General features: G+C 37.1%; 1 pseudogene; it reads left to right on the top strand.

Moving 5' to 3' along the window:
* The first annotated feature begins 217 nt into the window (after positions 1 to 217).
* Positions 218 to 3,719, top strand: LOC116913151 (annotated as a pseudogene).
* The last annotated feature ends 15,764 nt before the right edge of the window (positions 3,720 to 19,483 follow it).

Below are 19,483 nucleotides of genomic sequence, written 5' to 3'. Positions count from 1 at the left end.
GCTGGAGATATTAGAGAAGGTATCATCAAGTAATCAAATAACTTCAATGTAAGTTAATAAATACAGTAGATCAAAGAACTTATAGTTCTCACGTACTCCTTCAGTTCAACAGGCAAACATATGACTCATAAGTTGACATATTGTGGAGGTCTACATGAATTTAATAGTTGAACTTATGAATTTGGGAGGAACAAAATTCATATTAAATATTTTTGAAATGACAAAGACTCGGTTCAGACGTATACCTGAGGAGTTGATCAGTGTGCTGTAAGTTTAATATAAAGAATGGGCTACAGAGTGAAGAATGGAACCCCATGCTGATGTTGTTTGTCAAATGTAATTTATTTATTTATTTATTTTTTCATTTATTCTTTAATCTGTTTTTACAGTCCAAGCTTTGTCCCTCTCCCTTCCACTCTCTAACTTCCGCATCCTATATTTCTTCCCTCCCCTGTATCTAAGAGGATGTCCTCCTCACACCATCTGTACTCCCTGAGGCCTCAAGTCTTTTTAGAGTTAAGAGCCTTTTCTCTGACTGAGCCCATACAAGGTGGTCCTCTGCTGTACATGTGTTAGGAGCCTCATATCAGCTGGTGTATGCTGCCTGGCTAGTGGCTCAGTGTCAGAATTCTCGAGGGTCCAGGTTAGTTGAGGCTGCTGGTCAAATCTTTTAATTAAGCTTTTTCCCCAGTCCAGTTTTTACTTTCTGGTGAGCTGCAAGCAATGATTTGTTTTGTAAGATTAAAAACACTAAGTAGAATTATTTTGTATCAAATAAGAGGTTTTTCATTGATCATGCTTAAGATGCATATGAACATGAACATTAAGAGAAATAAATGACTGGGTTTTACTTGAATTCAGAATAGAAGCAAAGACCAATACATAATAGAAAACGTATGTGATCTTTGAGTACATGGGCAAACAAAGGAAGCATAAAATTTAAATAGATTCAGCCAATATACTAGGAGATAAAAAATAAAAGTTGGGTCTGTGGGCAACAGTGACACAGCACACTGTAAGTAGTAGATTATAGCAGAGATAAAATTCAAAAACAAACAAACAATCAAAACAACAAGAGTATTATCTTTTGAAATATGGCACTGTTTCAATAGAAGTTCTAAACAGAGTGGATGTGAAAAGTACTTGACGTAAGGAAGAAAGAAGAAACACTGAATAAAAACCCAAATGAAAAGATGCTTGAGCCATCCTTATGAAATTGAGATGAATATATGTGGACAGTAATGGTACTTAGAGATGAACTGAGGCTAGATAAATAAGAGGGTAAAAGGCGTTTGAATGATTGTTTATTAAAATATGAGAGTCTGTAACATGAATATCTGTGGCCTACAAGGTATTACATATTTAAAGAATCCATTACTTATTTTTATTTAATATTTTCATTTAGATGAAGAGTCAGTAGTATGAAATTATATTATGGGATTAATCAATATAGATGTACAAAATGTTCATTTCCCTCATATCCTGTGTGTGTACTGAGCTGTGAGGGAGGAAAAAGTAGCTATTAATAGAAATCTCTATCTTCTGAGACATTCATACAGAAGTATGGCATTCAGGATGATTTCATGGATGACAAAGTCCAAGAGACAAATGAATCACAAGCAAGTTTACATTATGAGTATGAGAATATGTAAGAAAGAAATGGCCTGGATATTTTATTCTACCTGTGCTTTATATATCAATGTCTGCCTTAATATGGGATAAATATTGCTGATCTCTGTGGCAAAATCTATTTATACGTAAGGCATGCAGTTGTAATAAATAATGTGTGAGAGATGTGTGTATTGGCCAAATGGTGAATCCCAAATGAAGTAAAAGGTTGAAATTGAGGTTCCTAGTGATGAACAAGAGAATATAGATTTGAAGATTATTAGTTTGTTCAGCAATAGAAAGCATCTTTACACACACACACACACACACACACACACACACACACACACACACAGAGGCACACAAACCTTATAGTATGAACATTGTTTAATCAAGGGAGCAAGAGTTTCTGAGTGAGATGAGAATTTTATGAGACCCCTTTCTATCTTGCCACAACAGTTTGATCTTTGCAGCTTTGGAAATTTTCCATCAATGTTACATGGATACTATTCTGGTTAGAGCAGTTCAGGTATAGTAGAAGTGAGAGGCCTGACCATGTAGTTCTGAGATAGAGGTGGATACTATTGAAACCACAATGTCTCTGCTGGAGCTCAGCCAGTAAAAAAAACACAAAGGCAGTAGAGCAGGGGTAATGCCACTTCTCTATCCTTCTCATAAACTAGAACCCTCACAGCTCCTGGGGACTAAATCACCAACCAAAGAGTACACATGGAGGGACCCACACCTCCAGGTACATATGTAGCAGAGGACGACATTGTATGGCATCAATAAGAGGAGAAGTCCTTGGTCCTGTGAAGGCTTGTTTCTCAGTGTAGACGAATGTCAGGGCATGGAGGTGGAAGTAGGTGGATGGGAGTGGGAGCATCTTCACGGAAGCAGGGGGAGAGGAGAAGAGAATGGGAGAGGGAAAGGGGTAACATTTGAAATGTAATTATATTAAATATCCAGTAAAAAAAATGTGCGAATCACCAAATCCCTGCTGGGTCCAGCTGACACCTCGAAGCAAGAGAGCAATATGGGGGCTTTAGCTAAGGGCCAGAACTGTCCCTGGTGGTGCATGGACCTGGATACATTTGCCAGGAGACCTACCCAATCCCTGAACCGAGACCTACCCAATCCCTGAACCGTGCCCAAATGAGGTATTACTAAAGATGCATTCGGTGGAGGTCTGCAGCTTGGGTGTTTACTACTGGGAGCATTGCCGAGTTGGGGATTTTGATGTGAAAAATCCAGTGGTGCTTGGACAGGAAGCTGCTGGAACAGTCACAAAAGTGAAACATATAAATCCAGGAGATCGGGTTGCCATCGAGCCTGGCATTCCCCGAGAAATAGATGAATACTGCAAAATTGGCTGATACAAGCTGACACCATCCATCTTCTGTGCCACACCCCCGGATGATGGGAACCTCTGCCTCTTCTACAAGCACAGTGCTGACTTCTGCCACAAGCTTCCTGATGGTGTCACCTTTGAAGAAGGGACCCTGATTGAGCCTCTCTTTGTGGGGATCTGTGCCTGCCATCGACTTTCAGTTTCCCTGGGGAACATAGTTCTTCTATGTGGAGCTGGGCCAGTGTGGATAGTCACTTTGTTTGTGGCCAAAGCAATGGTAGTTGCTCAAGTAGTGGTGACTGGTTTATCTGCTTCTCAGTAGTTCAAAGCCAAGGAATTTAGAGTAGCTTTTACCATGAACGTTGCCAAAGAGATCCCTCAGGAAATTATCAGTGAGGTGGAAATTCTTCTGGGGAGGAAGCCAGAGGTCATCACTGAATGCACAGGATTGGAGTCCTCAATCCAAATGGGCATCTATGCCACTCACTCTGATGGGACCTTGGTAATCATGGGAATGCGCTCCGAGATGATCAATTTACCCTGAGTGCAAGGGCTGGAGGTAGATAACAGAGACGTATTTCGATACTGCAACACATGACCGATAGGCATTTCCATGCTTGCATCGAAGACTTTGAATGTAAAGCCCTTAGTTACTCTTAGGTTCCCTCTGGAGAAGGCTAGAGAAGTCTTTGAAATAACCAAAAAAGTAGTGGAGCTGAAAGTTATGATCAAGTGTGACACCAATGACCTGAACACTTAAACCAGAATTAATCCACACCTTGGCCCACTCTCTAAGCATCTAAGAGCTAAATGGCTAGAAATGGGGGGGGGTCATTAATGCAGAACTTTCATTTTGAAAGATAAAAACAAAACAAACAAAAAACGCATAAGCAGAGAGTCTTAAAAAATTGTGCTATAAAGCCTGTTGTAATGTATAGTGGGAAGTCAAATGAAAAGTTATTAATTATTTCAGATAGAAGAAACAATATATGAAGCAGGTATCTATTAAAATATTAACTATAGCAAAATAAAGGAGATCCCAAGATATTAGAATAATGCCTCAGGACAATTTTGGAAAACAGTAATAAGATTGTACACTGAAATAGTACACCATAAAATCATGTCCTTAAATGTACTTGGCTAATGTTTCAACTTTATCATTATTGTTAGTAAAATGCATTATAAATTAAGTCACCAAATATATGTATAATTAGCACTTTTTGGGAAATAGTTGCCTTTAAAGCTTTAGCTGAGAACAGAATTGAAAGAACTCATTTTGAGAAATTATTTCAGTGATGTGTGGAATTACATTAGCATTTGTTCACATGTGTTTGTGTGTGTGTGTGTGTATGTGTGTGTGTGTATGCAGGTTGTGTGCATGTTTGTGTTTATATGCATGTATCCATATATGATTTACACAATTGTAAGGTCAAAGAGGATTAATATTAATGTTGTAACTAATTTTTCACTTAGTATTTACCCAAGGAGAGCATTTTTCATTGAAGTTGTAGGTCACTGTGCTATGAGTTTTATGACATTTCCAAATGCTGGCTCAATGAGCCCCATTTCACTGCTGGTACTGTATTCCATGAGTTTAATGCTTCTAGTTATTGATATGGAGAAATTTATATAATTTATTATTGAAATAATTGAACATAGATTAACATATATCAAAAATAACAAATATACATCATATATATTCAGTTTGCTTAGTTATATATTCATTTTATTTAATTTTTCTATATTTCTATTTACCTGTACCTGTCTCAATTATAATGTAACATATAAATAGTAACAAATTCTTATGTTTCATGAAATTCTTAGCCTTTTTGTTTCTACCAATGTGATATTTGTATAAAAATAGGTGGGATTTAGGATCATTATCATAATTTTATTTTCTGAAGACAAAAGTGTTATATCTTTTGACCAGAATTATCACAGAGAAAGGAGCCTCCTTGAGGAAATGCCTCCATGAGACCCAGCAGAAAGGCATTTTCTCAGTTAGTGATCAAAGGGAGAGGGCCTGGCCCATTGTGGGTGGTGCCATCCCTGGGCTGGTGGTCTTGGGTTCTAGAAGAAAGCAAGCTGAGCAAGCCAGGGAAAGCAAGCCAGTAAGTCACATCCCTCTATGACCTCTGCATCAGCTCCTGCTTCCTGACCTGCTTGAGATCCAGTCCCGACATCAATAGATTTTGCCTATGTTCATACCTTTTCTTTTTCTTTGAAAAAGACTTTCAAAGAATTAGTAAAATAATATAAAGTAAAAACAAACCACAATAGGACAATATAAACAAATGAACAGTAAAATGGAACCAATAAATACTTATAAATGTATTCATGAATACTTATATACATACATACACATTTACACACAGAAATCCCATAAAAACACAAAATGGGAAAACATAATATATGAGTAAAACATTGTTAAAAAACAAGCCCAGACAACATATTTTGAATCAAACAAATTCCAAAGCCACCACTGAGCTAATTTTGTCTTGGCATCTATTGCTGGAGCCTGCTTTACAGTATGGTTCTTATACTCATGGAGCCTCCACTGGAATATTTAATTTTCCTATTTGTGAGATTAGAGAGAACTCCTCAGTTAGGAATTGAGAGCTGTTTCTACTTCCAATCTGATAACCCCACCTAGTTTAATTATTTGCAAGCTCTTTTCATGGTGCTGCAGTCTCTGTGTGGTCATGTGTGTGTCAGTCTTCTCTGTCTAGGTGTCCTTGTTTCCTCAATCATTACAGACCTTTTACCATAAAATTGTTTCCATTGCTACTTCATAACTGTAATTTTCCTACTGTTATGAATCATAATGTAGGTTATTTTGAGATATAAGTTTACCAAAAGGGTTCAGGACACTTAGGTTTAGAAGCCCTATTTTTGAAAAAAATATAATATTGTTTTTCCCCTAGGTTGCTGGCCTATCTAATCTCAGATTCTTGTCACTCTACAAGTGTTGGTTATGGGTTTCATCTCATGGAGTGGGCCTTAAATCCAATCAGATGGCAATCGGTTACACACACATACACACACCATTTGTACAACTGCTATACAAACAAACATTGAGCTGATGTCTACAGGCAGATCATCATTGTAGATAGAATGGAGAGCAGCTGGTTTGGTGATTACCTTTCTCCTTTCGTAGATTACAGTACCCTGAACATTAATTAGTAGGGGCGGGTTCTCTAAGGAGGCACCAGCTCAACTTCTTAATGTTCAGTGAGTTGTGTAGCTATGAAAGTCAACAATAGAGACTTGTCATCAGTTGTTGGAGAGCAAGCAATATTAACTTAGGCAATAGCCAGATTGTGGGCCCATGAGCCCACTTTATCTTACTACTTGATTATATGCAACAAATTCTCAGAACTGGTGTCTTCATTTGGCCATGAAAATTGTTCAAATTGTGCTCTTCCTTGGTATTCAATGATTCTCTTTAGATGATCTTCATATATGCATATGGTTTAGAAAGCTTCTAAGGTATTAGGGGTCCATAATGGCCCCCAAAATGCCCTTAGTTTTATGTATCTGTTCCTGAATTCCCTACCTTAGCACCATATTTCCTCTTGTTCTTATCTCAGCTCCCTCCAAGTTCATTCATAGCTATGTATTCCATATCCTCTTCATAGAAAGATAATTCTCTTTTATCTTAGTCCCTTAATTAGGTTAGAAGTACAGAAATTTAAATTAGTATTAGAAATAGTCAAAGCAATGTATAAGCCTAAGTATATATGCATTAAATAGTAAAAGTGAATCATTAAACTTAACGTTTTATCAATAAAGTATAGCACTGACATAACATTTACTCAGTTTAGCATAGCCAGACAAAAAGTTAGAAGCTTGTTCAAAATTAATCTAGATTACAGTACAGATAGGATATTAAGGATAACAAAATATGATTAGTAGATATGTTGATTACATAACCCAATATAGGACACAGTGATATAGTAACAGAAAAAAAGTGGATTCAATATAACAGAGAAATTTGAGTATAACTAATGAGACATAAAGACAGATTCAAGCCAGAAGACTGGAAGATTGTTATAAGGAATAAGTGATAACAATAAAACTATTTGTTAGGAAACAAAAATAAATTACTGTAAATTAATGTAAAATATTAGAAAGCACAAACAAGGACCATCTATGAGAGAATCTTGATTTAACTTATTTTAGATTTCTTATTAATCTAGAACACAATATTCAACAATAGGAAAAGTATTTGAAGTACAAAGGGAAATGAATAGCTCAGCTTGATTGTATGTACCAATAACATGTTTCACTGAAGAGTGACATGGAGAAATACTAGGATAGGAGAGGACTCGGGCTTGTGTCATAGCAGGTCAGAAAGGAGGGCGAGGGTGGTCATAGCGGGGAGGCTAAGCAGGTTCCTCCTACATCCCATGATTTACGGTTGCCTAAGTAACACTGTGCTACTTTGCAGAACAAATGGGTAGCAGAGGAAATCAGATATTTCTGAGCATAATCATGGGGGGGGTGAATTCACACAAAGGACAGGTCATTTATTTGCTCCAGAATCAAAAATGTCACCCAACCTTGTTCTTAATCATTGTTTATATGATTAATTTAAAGAAGGAAAGACACATGGGGCTGTTTTGTAGCATGGAAATTTTTATGAAGTGGTTATGTTAAGATGTTTTATATAATCAAATTAATGATTTGAACTCCCACGCGCAAAGCAGTTGGGAGCACATACACACACATACACACACACACACACACACACACACACACACACACACAAACACACACAAAGAGACAGAGAGAGAGAGAAGAACTTATAATCAAAAGAAGCTAAAAGCTAAAGTACATATTCAGTTAAGAGAGAAGCAATGAATAATAGTTATTTAATGAATTCATGAATACAAAATAGCAGATACCACAAAAGCAAGTTTAAACCAAATGCATAAACAACTTGAAGATCAAAATCAGAGTAATTAATTATACCCGAGCGAGAAAACAAAGACTGTGCATAACAGAATCATGTGTTGACAGATTGTAGATTTGTTATAAACCCAGCAGATGCAATGAAACACTGAGCAAAGCAGACAAAGGGCTTTGACAAATGAGTAACTGGTCTGGAACTGCATGTGCAAGTAAAGAGTTACATTGGATGGAAACTTACTATGTTGATAAAGCTGTATCATAATATGCAGTAATCCTCCTGCCTCTGCCCCCCAAACCCCGACATTACAGGTATGCACTACAACTATTATTACTCGTGCCTCAAGTAATTTTTCCAACAAATATTAATTGAACATCCACGTTCTGTCTAAAACTACTTCACAGGTATTAAGGAAATAACATTGTACAAATTAATATCTATATTCAGTATATATAGATATAAAATTCTTATACAGTAAGTTTCCATCCAATGTAACTCTTTACTTGCACATGCAGTTCCAGACCAGTTATTCATTGGAATATATACTTTATTTTGAATTTGACATTCTTAACAAATTTAAAGATGGAAACGGGAAATAAATAATAGCATAAAGTGTACACTTATCTACAGTGATTGGTATATCTTAACATTAACACAGATAGGTAATAAAGAGTAACATGAATTATAAAATAATATTCAACACAAAATATCTTTCTGAGAGAGTGCTAAATTTTGTAGCCTAAAAATTAGACAATGGTCATAAAAATATTTGTTATCTTCAGAATTACACTTAGTTGTCCCATAAAATCTCACAAGATCTTCGGTTGCCGTTAAAAGATCATTTTTTTTTAATGATTGATAATTCTCTTGTACATTGGTACTTTGCTTGAGCACCTTCCTGCATGGTTTATTAATCTTCTACTTGCCACTCATCGTTATTCAGAATTTGCACAGTGATACACTTACTAGAGTTTAACAAGTATGATATTATTTTTAAAGTGTTTATTAATGTCATGGATGCTTTAACAACCGCTATAAAAGCACTTCAACCAGCATATTTCATGCATTCTTCTTTGATGGTATATATTAGGTATTTTTTGCTAGATATCAGGTTGAAATATGTTTACCTTGGTTTTTCATATGTAAGATTATATAGCATTGTGTTCCTTTACTAATGAAAGCTATAATCATCTGTGCGTCAGAAAAAGCAAGGAAAGGAACAATTACTAGGCTCTGTGGAAGATGCCTTTATGATTTCGAAGGAGGTGAGTAACAGTGAGTACCCAGACTCTATCTTGGAGACAGCAAAGGAAGTGAATTCAGGGCTTTATTTCTCATTCTTCTTGTTCTCAGTGCTGCTCTTGCCTATTTCAGTGGTATTTAAAGCAGGATAGCAGCGATTCACTGGTGCAGGACATTGGACTCAGTGTCCTGAGCTCACAGCGGGGTTGAGAAGCAGGTAAATTGACACAAAGAGAAAACAAATCTAAAGCCATGTGTGATATTGAAGCACACAGGTAACTAAACAGTGAAAGTTACAAACATTCAACTAATCACCTTAAAGTACTCTTTGAATACTTAGAGCAAAATCATATGCAAAGCTAAGGAATTTGATTACAAGTGCCTTTCCACATTGCAAATATTAGTGAGAGACTCTTCATTATGTTATCTCGCAGATAATAATATGTTTGTGTTTTGTGAACAATTTTAATCTTAAATTTGGTGATATTCTACTACTCACACTTTGTCTTTAAAGATGACTGAAAATAAAGTTAAAAGTACAAATTGAGCTTATGCATGAACACTTCATTGTGATATTTCAGTATTTTCTTAGATTGCCTCAGAATTAAAAGCAATATTTCTGAATTTAAAATGAGATCTCAAAAAAAAAATAAAATAAAATGAGATCTCAGTCACAGATTTCTTAATACACTTTAAAGACATCACAATTGCTTATTCTTTCCAACGCCTCTAAAACACAATTTATAATTCGTACATATTGTTTATACCAGTCTTGCTGTGTTTCGAAGATGACTTTTAGAACACATATGCAGATATTGAAAACAAAATCCAGTCCTTCTTAATATATTGGTACTGTTATCAGTATCCGTGACTTATTGATTACTTTAAACTCATCACATTCAATCTCAATTTAGCAGTTCAAGAACAAGATAAAGCAATGTTAATTCACTTGATGAAATTAGCTGATTTAACTAGTAGTTATAGAACCACACTGAGAAGTAAATGCAGGCACATGATCGAAACAAATGGGGTATATAGTGTAGTGTTGACATTTAATAAGTTTGTATGAGTTGACATAAGTCACTGTCTGACAATCATCTGCCTCATCTATAATACATAAATATTAAGGATTTCAGAATTCATTACAGATTACAGTATTAAATTGCATATAGAGTTTGAGTGTGCCAGTTTGAGTGCTTTTTACAGAAGTACTAATAGCAGTAGCTCTTAGCCTATATATTCATCTACAATTTTGACTCTTTGATATGTATTTTTAGAATGCAACAAATTGATGGTTCTTTTTCTCAAATGGATGGTTCCTCTAACTTGGGGGTCTCAAGGGTGGGACTAGACCACCTTTAGCATAACAAGAACAGGTCAAATGTAGACCACAGTGTAAGTGTTTGATAAAATGTCACACCAAAGTCCTCAGCCTGCAGAAAACCAAGAGCAGCACATGTGAATGAGGGGACACTTAGGATGACGTTAGTTCCCAACATCTGGCCAGCTATGGCTGGTTCCAAATTTAGGCTCATATGAAAATACCATTGTTATTATATACAAACATATTTCAAATGTCTTAGTTATAAGAAAGTAACAATAAATGGAAAATGTTCTAGTATTTCAATTCAGGACTCTCAATCCAAAGCTATGTGCACATCACACACACATTTTCTCTCTCTCTCTCTCTCTCTCTCTCTCTCTCTCTCTCTCTCTCTCATGTATCATTAGAGGATATTTGCAAAGTTATGAGATTCTTAGATAATTGTGGATAGAATGGTTTTCAGCTGTTTTCAGCTCTCCCGATTCCTAAACACCTGAATAACATATAGCAGGTACTTCGTTGTTTCTTTTTTCCCTTTGTATTTGCTTTTTTGAAAGTTACTGGAAGATGGCTGAAAAAAACATTTATTTCTTCTGGCAAATAAATTATAGGGCATAATATCACCCATTGTATGCTGCCGTAAATAGAGTAGGTCTGAGTGCTGAGTGCCAGTGAAAGAAATTTTAAAAAATGTCAACCTGGATTTCATTTTTGCAATAAGTTTCCTGATTCTTTCTGTCAGAAAGTCTACCCCACACATAGGCTGAATGGGTTCCTGGGATGTAGCACACATGTTTATTCAGAGCACATGCCAGCAGCAAACCACGGAACTGAGAACAGGACCCCCGTTGAAGGAATCAGAGAAAGGAGTGAAAGAGCTGATGAGGCTTGAGACCCCATATGAACAACAATGCCAAGCAACCAGAGCTTCCAGGGACTAAGCCACTACCTAAAGACTATACATGGACTGACCCTGGACTCTGACCTCATAGGTAGCAATGAATATCCTAGTAAGAACACCAGTGGAAGGGGAAGCCCTTGGTCCTGCCAAAACTGAACCCCCAGTGAACGTGATTGTTGGGGGGAGGGTGGAAATGGGGGGTGGATGGGGAGGGGAACAGCCATATAGAAGGGGAGTGGGAAGGGTTAGGGGGATGTTGGCCTGGAAACCAGGAAAGGGAATAACATCTGAAATGTAAATAAGAAATACCCAATTTAATAAAGATGGAAAAAAATACAGTGAGTTCAAGAGTCATAGTGCACACCTGTAATTATAATGCCAGTACTTAGAAGTCAGAGATGGCAGGAATGCTATATTCTATGCCTCTTTAACACACTGAGTTCCCATTCTGTGAGGGTTACATACAGAGCAGCACAAGGAGTAGGAATTATTGCACCAATGAAGCACCTTCCGTAGGTGAAGATTACAAGGTAGAGTAAACTTGATTTGGAGTCTGTACTAATAATACACAATGGAAAGAAGCTTAATTGATTATTGAGCAACGAGTAAAAATTATTTTATAGATCAACTGATTCTGCCAGACTGGGCCAGGTGAAGACATGGCAAGCCTTTTACTGTGGACAATCTTCTAGAACATTGTAACCTCTACCAAGGAAAATCTATTTTACATTTTCTGGAATTTGGATAATCTTTCCAATGTTTGATCTTGCTTTCTGGACTCAGCCTGTGCATGCTTATATGGTTTCCACGTATACCTTTTTCAATGGTTGTCCTTGGAAACCAACCTATACTTTCAGTGAATCCCTTTCTCCCCAAGGGTTCTCCTTCAACTAGACCAAATACCAGTCAGCCTCCCATTCCAGGCACATAGCTGTGAACAATCTTTTGTACAAGCCCAGTTCTTACAACCTTTAAGTTGTATCAAATGACACTTGATGGAATGACAACCATTTCTTCTAATCAGAGTTCACATGACACAATTGAGGAAAATGCAATTGCTTGTGATTTGTGATCTTAGGATGTAGTAATAGATCATACGTAGTATAAAAATGATAAATATTAAAGATTATCTTTAATAAAGAATTGGGCTATTATGACCTCAAAAACTTAATCTCAACCCATGTTACCACTAATTTTGATACTGTTTTTAAAATTGTATTTATTGAATTGTAATATGCTCTATTTTGATATCATATCACTTACAGTATTGATCCTGATGCCAGTATTTCCTTTACAAATAACAGAAGGAAAGTCATATAATTGGGTTAATGACAGTATGAGGCCTTGAAATTTCCATAGTGACAATGAAAAATTCTATAAATAACAACAGGAAAGGGGAGGGCGGAAAGGACACAACCATTACTAAATATATAAAAATAGGCTGGGATCCATGAAAGTATTTCACTTCATTATTAAACATGTTTGCCTGCAAACCTTGTCTCATGCCTTCTGCTAAAACAATCTCAGAATATAGTTGGAATAAGTTCACAACTTCGAAGTAAAACAACTTTGTAACAGGCTTGAATCTTGAATAAACAACATTTTTTTTAAAAAGGTACTTTGTATTTCAACTCATTTCATACTCTCATTTTTAAAAGTAAAGAAATAATAAAAAAGAGAGACTCATCAGAACTTGCAGTCTCCCTTAGTTTGCTCAATGTTTAAAGAAAAATGTTTCAACTCCCAACTTATTTGTTAGTATTTATTTTTGAGATTCCTTTAAACCCAACAGTCTATAATTTTCAATCCTATTACCTGTATTGCATTTTCTTTCTGCGTTCTTCGTTCAATTAATTTAAGAGAAAATTGTTGCTATTTGCTTTCTCAACAAAATAATTTGATAAGTTCTGAAGTTTCAGAGGTATTGTGCAGGCACAGCAATGACTTGGGGCAAATTTCAGCAATCAGCCTCAGACCCCCTCTGTGATATGGCTTTCAGCGCTTTCCCCTGCTTTTATAATTCTCTATTTTAGTCTCTCTTTTTTTTTTTCTTCCCATTTTGCAATTGTTTGCACATTCTATAGACCTGTGATGCTTAAATGCTCTTGGGAACCCACATTTCTGATTACTTTTCTGGTGCATTAAAAAAAAAAGAGTTTTTGAGCTTTCTGGTTGAAACACTGAATTGACTTTTCATTCTGCTTGGTACAAATGAAGAGTGCTTGCTTCTTTCTGGGCATTAATGATATTTGCTTACAAGCCCCTCTAGACTCTCTCTGTTGTTTCATTTCTCTCTTATACCAATTTGTTTCTATTTAATTTTAAAAATTATTATTAGTTAAGGATTACAGTACTTAAAATAAATTCTTTTTTTTTTTTTTTTTGGAGCTGGGGACCGAACCCAGGGCCTTGAGCTTCCTAGGCAAGCGCTCTACCACTGAGCTAAACCCCCAACCCCAAAATAAATTCTTTTTAGGTAGAGCTATGATACATACTATATTTTCAAAACATTTCTCATTTTGCTGTTCCCCACGCTTTTGTTTCTGTTTTGTTTTTGGTTTTGCTTTGTTTTTTATTACAAAGCAGATACTTTTAAGATTCTAAATGATGCTTTTTATCAGTTATTATTTTATATGAATGAATATATATTTATGTATACCCTAAGCTAAGACATATGGAAACCCAATAATAAGGGGGATGTGGGCATAACCTTCATCCCTAAATCAGAAGCTACCTCCCATTGATAATTGCTCACACAAGAAAAAGAAAATGGTTTCCAAAGTAGAGTCTTACTGTGTATACAAACCACATGTAAGGCCAGTACCCAGACCTTGTAGTAGAGGGCTGACACAAAACAAACTCAAGGATATTTTTAGGACTGTCTTTGCTTTCTTTTGTCCTCAAAATGTTTGCTTGGATCTTTAAAAATTTGTTTTTAAACACATAGGTGATTTCTGATTTGGTATTATGGTTGCCAGTTTTATGTTTTTAATGGGAATTTCTGTGTGTGAAAAAAATGTATGTGTGTGTCTTCACCTCTGGAAGGAGTTGAGGTAGTAGAAAACATAATTAGAATATATTACATAAAATAAATTTTCAATAAAACATGATAAAGCTTATGACTGATTGGGGAGGGAGAAATATAGTTGACCCTCAGTATTTGCTCAGAAACCAAATAACTGTGTGTTTCGTTTTTTTATTTTGTTTTGTTTTGTTTGTTTTCTTGTTTTTTTTTTTTTTTTTTTTCGAACTGGGACCGAACCCAGTGCCTTAAACACTGAGCAAGTGCTCTACATTGAGCTAAATCCCCAACAGCTGTGTGTTTTCTATCTCTCTGAATCCATAGGTTTTTTTTTCCTCATCATTCTGTACAATGACTATTTCTTATTCTATTGAACATACTGGGTGAGAACTGCTTAGACAAAAGTATTTTCTAAATGCATAAGTACTATCACCATAGATGTAAGCAAAATAAAGCTTGATGTTCTTAATATCTGTCAGCCTTCCTAATGCTATCATACTTTAAAATAAGTTCTGATACTATAGTGTCCCCAACCATAAAATTATTATTGTTTCTACTTTAAAACTAAAATTTTGTTACTGTTATGAATTGTAACCTAAGTATTTTTGGAAATAGATGTTGGCCAAAGGGATCACTACACATGCTAAAATTGCCGAATTAGATGAAGATATACCAACTAATAATTTATTCCAAGAAAATAAATGTTGTGAGTAAACCAGTTGTTTAAGAGAGATAACATGGTTTTGGTACATAAAAACCTTGTAATAAACAACCTGATCAAAAAAATGGACAGAGAGTTAAACAGAGAATTCACAACAGAGAAATCTCAAATGGCTGAGAAGCATTTAAAGAAATGTTCAACATCCTTAGTCATCAGGGAAATGCAAATCAAAACAACTCTAAGATTCCACATCATGCCAATCAGAATGACTAAGGTCAAAACCTCAGGTGACAACAGATGCTGGTGAGGAAGTAGAGGAAAAGGAACACTCCTCCAATACTGGTGGGATTGCAAGCTGGTACAACCCACTCTGTATATTAGTCTGGAAGATCCTCAGAAAATTAGACATTGCACTACCTGAGGACCCAGCTATACCACTCATGGGCATGTATGCAAATGATGCTTCAACATACAACAAAGACACATGTTCCACTATGTTCATAGCAGCCTTATTTATAGTATCCAGAAACTGGGAAGAAAAACCAGATGCCCTTCAACAGAGGAATGGATTTAAAAATGTGGTACATCTACACAATGGAGTACTACTCAGCTATCAAAAACAATGACTTCATGATATTCATAGGCAAATGGAAGGAACTAGAAAATATCCTTACAAAGTAACACAATCACAGAAAAACACACATGGCATGCACTCACTGATAAGTGGATATTAGCTTAAAAGCTTGAAATATCCAAGATACAATTCACAGACCACATGAAGTTCAAGAAGAAGGATGACCAAAGAACAGATTCTTCAGTCCTCCTTAAAAGGGGGAACAAAAAGTATTCATAGGAGGGGATATGGAGACAAAGTTTGGAGCAGAGACTGAAGGAATGGCCATTCAGAGCCTGCCCCACATGGGTATACAGCCCATATATATACAGTCACCAAAACTAGATAAGATTGATGAAGCTAAGAAGTGCATGCTGACAGGAACTGGATATAGATGTCTCCTGAGAGGCACAGCCGAAGCATGTCAAATACAGACTAGCAGCAAAACATTGAACTGAGAATGGGATCCCTGTTGGAGAAATTACAGAAAGGATTGAAAGAGCTGAAGGGGCTTGCAACACCATAAGAACAACAATGCCAACCAACCAGACCTCCCAGGGACTAAACCACTATCCAAAGACTATACATGGTCTGACCCATGTCTCCAGCTGCATATGTAGCAGAAGAGGGCCTTATTGGACATCAGTGGAAGAAGAAGAAGCCCTTGGTCCTGCCAAGCTGCCACTCACTCTCTGTAGAGGAATGTTGGTGGGTGCATGGGTAGTGGGGATGGATGGGGAAGAGAACACCCGTATAGAAGAAGGGGAGGGGAATGGGATGGGGCACTTATGCATGGGAAAATGGGAAAGGGAAAAACATTTGAAATGTAAATAAAAAATATCCAATAAAGAAAACAAAACAGAACAAAAACAAAAAATAAAGAAAATCAAAGAACAAACAAAATGTTCAAATTATTTAGTGTTCAGGAAAATAAAATTCAAAAGGCCACTGAGGTTTCACTTTACACCAATCAGATGAAGGACTAAGATCAACACCTCAGGTGGCAGCACATGTCGGCAAGGATGTGGAGAAAGAGAATACTCCTTCATTGCTGATGGGATTGCAAGCTGGCACAACCACTCTGGAAATCAATCTGGAGATTTTTCAGAAAACTGGAAATAGATCTACTTGAAGATCCAGGTATATGAGTCTTGGGCATATACCCAAAAGACGTCCCACCAGGCCACAGGGGAACCTGTTCTAATATGTTCATAGCAGACTTGTTAGCCAGAAGCTGGAAACAACCCAGCGGTGCCATAACAAAGGAATAAATATAGAAAATGTGGTTCATTTACACAATGGAATAGTACTCAGCTATTAAGAAAGTGGATATCCCAAGTTTTGCATGCAAGTGGTCGGAACTAGAAAATATCATCCTGAGTGAGGTAACTCAGACCCAAAAAGACATGCATGGTATGTACTCAGTAATAAGTGGATATTAGCCCCCCAAAAGTACAGATTACCCAGGATACAATGCACAGAACTCAAAAAAATTTAACAAGCTGAAGGGCCCAAGTGAGGATGCCTCAGTTCCACTTGGGAGGGAGAGGAAAGCAAACACAGGAGGGGGTATAGAGGGGGGATCCTCGGTGGGAAAGTAGACAGGGAGGGGAAGAGAGGAAAATGACCAGGTTTTAGGTGGGGGAAAAGGACTGAAGCCCTGAGGGCCAACAGAAACTATGGAAACGGACAACCTCTAAAGGTAGGAGGAATGGGGAGCCCTCTAGAATGTGCCAGAGATCAGGGAGGAGACTCTCAGCACTCAATGGGTCTTAGATGAAATGCCCATAGTGAGGAGAGAGAACTTGTACACCTCACCTCCAGAAGAAAGACAGGGTACCAAGTGAGAGATGGGGTTGCCATCCCATAGTCAAAAACTTGGACCCAGAATTGTTCCACTCTGAAAGTACTGCAAAGACAAAAGTGGAGAGGAGCCTGAGGAAAAGGAGGTCCAACAACAGGCCAACATTGTGCTCCAGCTCAAGGGGAGACCACAAGGACTGACACTATTACAGAGGCTGTGGTGTACTTACAAATACGAGGCTAGCGTGACTGCCCTGCTAAAGACCCAACAAGCAGCTGAAAGAGTCAGATGCAGATATTTACACCCAATCAATGGACGGAACTGCTGACCCCTGTAGTTGAATTAGGGGAAAAAAGGAAGAAGCTGAGGAGGAGGGCTACCCTACAGGAGGATCAGCCATCTCAATTAACCTGGACCCTGGAGATCTCTCAGTCACTGGACCATCAACCAGGCAGCATACAGCGGCTGATAAAAGGCCTCCAACACATATACAGCAGAGGACTGCCAGGTTTGAGTTCAGAGAAGATACAGCTAACCCTCAAGAGACTTGAGGCCCCAAGAAGCAGGAAGATTTGGTGGGGTCGCGGCTGCAGTGGGGGTGGGGACATCCTCAAGGAGATGGAGGTGGGAGGTATGGGATATAGAACAGTCAAAGTGTTGACCACGATGGGAGATAAAATCTAGAGTGTAAAAACAAGGATTAAATAAAATTAGAAAAACAAACCTATATTAGAAGAGGTGGATTTCTCAAATAAGTAAGTGTGGAAGAATGTCTAACATGGCATCTATAAGGACAATAATGATTATAATAAAGAGAAATTCATGGTCTTACATTGAAAAGAGTTGAAGAATGAATAGAGTGTGAACTTTAAACAACTAATGATTTAATAAACTCATTTGTTTGGGGAATGTTCTAGATTGCTCTGTTACTGTGATAAATACTGTGATCAAAATCAAGATGGGGAAGAACTCTGCCAGCTTATTGCCCATCCTTGAGGGAAATAGAGAATGAACTCAAGTTGTGATGAAACCTATGCACAGCAGTAACTGCAGCAAGGTTCAGATTTTAAGAGGAAACCATAGAGGAATGTCGCTTACTAGCTCCTTAGCTAGCTTCTTCCCGGTTCCTAGAAGAAGTGCTGGACACAGTGGTCTAGACCTCCGACATCAACTACCTATCAAGGCAGTTCTTCACAAACATACCCTCAGAAAACTCTGAAGGAGTTAATTCCTGAATGAAGGTTCTCTCCAGGTGACTCTAGTTTTTGTCAAGTGGAAAACCAATACTAGATATCACAGTTAAATAAAAGCGTGACCAAATTTTGTAGATTAAAAGAAATATACTTATGGAAAAGCATATGTGTGTGTATGCCATATATATATAATTTTTCATATATATAGATATGAAAAGTAATGCCATTAAAACATATTTTATTATAATATTTTATTCATTCTTTGATTCTTTGAGACATTTATGTATTGTGGTCATATATACTCCCCCTCTAGTTCTTAAGTCCACTGCACATCCATAGCCCCTCCAACATCATATCATATTTTCAATAGCCCACAGAGTCAAATTAAACAGCCATGAGGGTATTGTTAACTTACATCGGAATTACCCCCAAAGAAAATTCTCTTTCTTTCCTTAGCATTCATCAACTATCAATAGCTACTAGATAAGGAAGGGGAGATTCCTGTGCTCCCTCCCACATCCACACTAGATAGTTGATTGGACTGGTTTGATGCATGTGTTTTGCCAGCAAATGTAGCTGCTGTTGAGTTCATGAGTGCAACATTCCTGTCACATCTAGAAGAAACAATTACATCACCTACACTGTAGACTCACACATACATTCAAATTTAAGCAGATCCCTAAGGTCAGGTAGAAACCAAAGTCCATGAGAAGGGGTGAACTCCCATAGATAACATAATGGGGTTTTTAATTCATTTGAGCACTTATCCAAGGAATGTGCAGCGATAGATTCTAAAGATATAAGAAAGTGTGGAAGCCGTACAGAATTGATGTGGCTAAATTTATTGATATG

This window comes from Rattus rattus, chromosome 12, assembly GCF_011064425.1.
Source record: "Rattus rattus isolate New Zealand chromosome 12, Rrattus_CSIRO_v1, whole genome shotgun sequence".
Classification (NCBI taxonomy): Eukaryota; Metazoa; Chordata; class Mammalia; order Rodentia; family Muridae; genus Rattus; species Rattus rattus.
Note: the sequence above shows the minus strand (reverse complement) of the source record. Positions and strands in the feature narration are given on the sequence as shown.